Source organism: Octopus sinensis, unplaced genomic scaffold (genome assembly GCF_006345805.1).
Source record: "Octopus sinensis unplaced genomic scaffold, ASM634580v1 Contig18682, whole genome shotgun sequence".
NCBI lineage: Eukaryota > Metazoa > Mollusca > Cephalopoda > Octopoda > Octopodidae > Octopus > Octopus sinensis.
Genome location: NW_021835970.1, coordinates 12,651 through 18,936, shown reverse-complemented (window position 1 = coordinate 18,936; position 6,286 = coordinate 12,651).

Below are 6,286 nucleotides of genomic sequence, written 5' to 3'. Positions count from 1 at the left end.
CTAATCATTAAAAAATAATTAAAATTAAAAAAATTAAAAATATTTTATTCATTTAGACAAGCGTAAATAAAAGCCTTCTTAATAGGATTGATTCGACAAAGAGGCAATTGACTTACGTATAACTAGATCAAACCTCACAATTACTGTTGTTTGTTTTTTATAAACGCCGCACGATGGTTTTTATAATTCTTTTAAAACTTCAAGATGTGTTATTTTGTTGCTTAGAAAACGTTCTCCAATCTCATTGAGAGAATCGGTCTTGCCATTAAATTTTATTTCAAAGTGGCTGGCAATTTCATTGACCATTTCAACTAAATTTTCAATTTTTTTACATGTTCGTCGTGTAAAACCAGTTTTGTTTTTTGCTGTCGACGACGCGTACATCTGTGCATTATCCTTCAGATCCTCAACTTTTGATATTTGAGAGTTTAATAAAGTTTTAAAGTACTTGAAATTTTTCTTCTTGATTTTCATTTTCATTTTGATTTGATAAACTTAGATAATTATCAACCTTTTGAGCCATAATTTTAATAAATATAAAACCAGGGCATTATCGCGGACCATGATAATAGAGAGTCTCTCAATAAAATACAAATATTCCCACTGGTCTTCAATAATCTTCTGCATGCAGCCTCCAGTCTTTTTATTTAGATTTTGTGCAAAATTTCCTTGGCACAAGTTTTTCTATTGCGACCAATGTACTCCATTTTAGTGTTTTCAGCAAATTTATAAATGTTTCGCGTTCCAAAAGAGATGATTTCAAATTTGCGGTCAAATTATATTAACAGAACAGACGTGGACTGAGGCAGGATCTCTGCGGAACCTCTCTTTGAAGTAAAATACCTCATGAGCGGAAACCAGAATATCTCTCTTGAAATATCTCTTGAGCGAAACAACAGTAAAAGTGATTACTTTGATGCCTTTCGACCATACTAGAAATGAGAGTGAGAAAAGCCAACTTACGTTAAAGGAAATAGTAAGGATACATAGCTTTTCAAAAAGTGCAAAGCTTTACAAGCCCCTCAAGACTTCATTCACAAACCACCATACTAGAACCACACCTGCAGATGTGGTCAAGGGAAAGAAAGATACATATGAGTTATCTAAAGAGGAAGGAAAAGAGCCCAAATTCTACCAGATATATTAATAGATGAAGAAATGATGAGCAAATGTGAGCAAGAAACCAGTTTTATTACCAAGCAATTGAATGGAATAAACGTGGATGAAGAAACAACTATCATATCCACCCGCTCTCTATCACAATCACCAAAAGAAGATACTTAGAAACAGAAGATAAATGTTTGCTAAAGATGAAATATAATGCAGTTATTTAAGGGTTCATAAGAAGTGAGAGAAGAAAAATCGACAATGAAGATGATAAAAACATCATCTTTGATGAAATTGAAAACTGGATAAAGCTTTTGCAAGTTCAATCAATCAATTAAGTTTTATGTAATAATGAGTAAAAATAACCAAACAAACAGAAGGTAAGCAGGCCGGTAAATTTTTATACGATTTTTGGAACAACCTGTGTTTTGGAACAATTAATGTTCCAAACGAAGGTTAGACTGTAACAATAAATTACCACAATAATGTCTTGCAATTCATGTCAGGCATTCCCTCTAGTCAAACAAAATTGGAAATAACTGTTGATGGCAGTAACGCTCTCCTCAATCAATTTTATCCATTACTCTGTTCTTTAATTAGTACACTAGTAATTTAATCTGTAATCTCGTAAAATTCATCAATTTAAGAAATAGTTACAATTATTTGATGGTGCTAATAAAATATTATTTTAAAAATATTTAATTACTTATTTTTAAAAATGATGAGTGAATTAAATAAAAAATTTTCGGAATGATACTTTTTTGCATTACTCGAAAAAATTCGGAATAAGGTTGTTTAAAAATTCGGAATAATATAAACAAAATAACTCGTCTGAATCGGTTCTGTCTGAAATAAAAAAATATGGCTAGAACACAACAACCTGCTCGAAAATCTACTGGAGCAAAATTTCCAAGGAAACAATCTGCTCGCAATTCTGTTTCACAATTTGCCATTATTTGGTCAATCTTTATTTTTTTATTTATTTGGATTAGAAGGAATATTTTGCGATGTAGTTTCTTTTAATTAATAAATTATCTGAAATTTCATCATTTTGTTATATTTGCGAGTTTATTCTTTCAATTTGTTTATTTCGCTTATTTCAAATCTTCTCATTTATCTTTATTAATTGAATTTTACTTTATTTTTTGATAGAAAGTTCTATTCTTTATATTCTTATGGCAAAATTTTATTTATTATTTGTTCCCGGATTTGGCGATCTTGTATTTTAGCGCCCTAAAATCTAAAATGATCAATTTCTTTTAATTTTAATCATTATTGTTATATTTTTTATCTAGACTGTTTTTAAACTGAACACGAATTTTATTATTCTATATTATTTCTATAAATTATTATGTCACAGGCCTTGGGTGTACCGAGCCTAGGTGCTTCTACATTCGGACTTGGAAAAAAAATTTAAAAAATATTTGAACTCTATTTCAAAATCTATTTTGGTCAAGATAAATATTATAAAATGACAATTAACAGAACAGAATTTTTTATTGTAAAGAACAACAGACTGGTACAGAAATATTTTTGACGCCTATACAACAAGATGGTTGCTCGAGGGAGTCGAACTGTTTTAGCCAGCAGAGCACACGAGGTTAGATGTGAAGCAGAGAATGTATCCCACGAGGTTGCCTAGCATACTCTAAGCATTCTTCACTTAGATTCGTAACATAAAATAATTGAGTCTACAACAAGGCGACGCCCTAAGGCCATTTCTATTCTCCCTTGCAGTCAACAAAACTGTAAGATCCTATCCAATATTTTTTTGAAATTTCCCAAAAATATTTTTAAAGAACTAACTACAAAAATTATTCTAAAATAACCAAATAAAGAATTTTTTAAACAACGAAAACATTATTCGCATCGATTAACAATTTTGTATTTGGCTCGTTCGTTTTTGGTTAATTCTTTGGACGGTTTTTCAAGTTCAAACACGAAATTTGTGACAAAAGTTTCATCGCTTAAATAGAATTCGAAGCGACCATAGAATTCATTGATACCGACACAGTCTAATGAATATCTACATTACAGTGAAATTACATTAAAAATTGTTGAATTCTGTATAATTGATGAATCGACGAAATTTAGGATCTTCGGGATTTACTTTCCAGAAATCTCCTTCTTCAAAATCGAAGAATAAAGAAAGACATTTTCTCTTTTCTATATCTGGCATGTATGCAGAACTAAAAGCCACATCAGGTAGCTAGTAAGTTTTTATTATGTAAATATACAATTAATGAACAATCGTCAGAATCGCTTGAAGCAAAATACATATGATCAACCATTTTAAAACGGCTGATCAACAACATTTTTGGCCTTGTTACATTGATTGCATGTTGAATTTTTTTCATTTGAAAATAAATTCCCTTCTGCAGAAAACTGTTATTTTCTTTACCTTTAGCAAGTCATTGAGAAAATTCAGGAATATCAATATTCTCATAACTGTTAGAGAGAATAGAATGGAGCGGTTTTCTTGTGATTGATTTAAAAAGACACTTTTTTTTATAGCTTTGATATTAACTTAAGTTGGATTCAATTTATACTTCAAAAATAGAAATCTAGTGATCGTATCCTATATGTTCTCTTTTCTTTTTAAAGACCCGCAAGGTTCCATTTTCCCGATAGAAATGTCAGATTCTTTTTCCAAATTATTGATAAATTGAAACAGAATGTTCATGGTGATTAAAACTCCTTTCCAGCTTTATTAGAATAATATAGTCTCTGCTCGTTAGCCAATTTCAGATGAATTTCATACTCAGACAATTCATGTCGAATTTCTAAATAAATTTTTTCAAACTCATTTTGTTCAATATTAACTAATTAAATATAGTATAAAATTTTGTTAAATTATATAACTCTCTGTTTTCTAAAATCAAAAAATATTGATATCTATTAGTTCATTGATATCCGCATAGTTTTTTATTGGAGTCTTTAAACCAATCGGAGAAATCGTTCTGATAATCATCGCCGATCAATGTTTAAGTTTTAAAGTACTTGAAATTTTTCTTCTTGATTTTCATTTTATTTGATAAACATAGATAATATCAACAACTTTTTGAGCCATAATTTTAATAAATATAAAACCAGGGCATTATCGCGAACCATGACAATAGAGAGTTTCTCAATAAAATACAAATATTCCCACTGGTCTTCAATAATATTCTGCATGCAGCCTCCAGTCTTTTTATTTAGATTTTGTGCAAAATTTCCTTGGCACAAGTTTTTCTATTGCGACCAATGTACTCCATTTTAGTGTTTTCAGCAAATTTATAAATGTTTCGCGTTCCAAAAGAGATGATTTCAAATTTGCGGTCAAATTATTATTAACAGAACAGACGTGGACTGAGGCGGATCTCTGCGGAACCTCTCTTTGAAGTAAAATACCTCATGAGCGGAAACCAGAATATCTCTCTTGAAATATCTCTTGAGCGAAACAACAGTAAAAGTGATTACTTTTTGATGCCTTTCGACCATACTAGAAATGAGAGTGAGAAAAGCCAACTTACGTTAAAGGAAATAGTAAGGATACATAGCTTTTCAAAAAGTGCAAAGCTTTACAAGCCCCTCAAGACTTCATTCACAAACCACCATACTAGAACCACACCTGCAGATGTGGTCAAGGGAAAGAAAGATACATATGAGTTATCTAAAGAGGAAGGAAAAGAGCCCAAATTTCTACCAGATATATTAATAGATGAAGAAATGATGAGCAAATGTGAGCAAGAAACCAGTTTTATTACCAAGCAATTGAATGGAATAAACGTGGATGAAGAAACAACTATCATATCCACCCGCTCTCTATCACAATCAACCAAAAGAAGATACTTAGAAACAGAAGATAAATGTTTGCTAAAGATGAAATATAATGCAGTTATTTAAGGGTTCATAAGAAGTGAGAGAAGAAAAATCGACAATGAAGATGATAAAAAACATCATCTTTGATGAAATTGAAAACTGGATAAAGCTTTTGCAAGTTCAATCAATCAATTAAGTTTATTGTAATATGAGTAAAAATAACCAAACAAACACAGAAGGTAAGCAGACCGGTAAATTTTATACGATTTTTGGAACAACCTGTGTTTTGGAACAATTAATGTTCCAAACGAAGTTAGACTGTAACAATAAATTACCACAATAATGTCTTGCAATTCATGTCAGGCATTCCTCTAGTCAAACAAAATTGGAAATAACTGTTGATGGCAGTAACGCTCTCCTCAATCAATTTTATCCATTACTCTGTTCTTTAATTAGTACACTAGTAATTTAATCTGTAATCTCGTAAAATTCATCAATTTAAGAAATAGTTACAATTATTTGATGGTGCTAATAAAATATTATTTTAAAAATATTTAATTACTTATTTTTAAAAATGATGAGTGAATTAAATAAAAAATTTTCGGAATGATACTTTTTTGCATTACTCGAAAAAATTCGGAATAAGGTTGTTTAAAAATTCGGAATAATATAAAACAAAAATAACTCGTCTGAATCGGTTCTGTCTGAAATAAAAAAATATGGCTAGAACACAACAACCTTCTCGAAAATCTACTGGAGCAAAATTTCCAAGGAAACAATCTGCTCGCAATTCTGTTTCACAATTTGCCATTATTTGGTCAATCTTTATTTTTTTATTTATTTGGATTAGAAGGAATATTTTGCGATGTAGTTTCTTTTAATTAATAAATTATCTGAAATTTCATCATTTTGTTATATTTGCGAGTTTATTCTTTCAATTTGTTTATTTCGCTTATTTCAAATCTTCTCATTTATCTTTATTAATTGAATTTTACTTTTTTTTTGATAGAAAGTTCTATTCTTTATATTCTTATGGCAAAATTTTATTTATTTGTTCCCGGATTTGGCGATCTTGTATTTTAGCGCCCTAAAATCTAAAATGATCAATTTCTTTAAATTTTAATCATTATTGTTATATTTTTTATCTAGACTGTTTTTAAACTGAACACGAATTTTATTATTCTTATATTATTTCTATAAATTATTATGTCACAGGCCTTGGGTGTACCGAGCCTAGGTGCTTCTACATTCGGACTTGGAAAAAAAATTTAAAAAATATTTGAACTCTATTTCAAAATCTATTTTGGTCAAGATAAATATTATAAAATGACAATTAACAGAACAGAATTTTTTATTGTAAAGAACAACAGACTGGTAC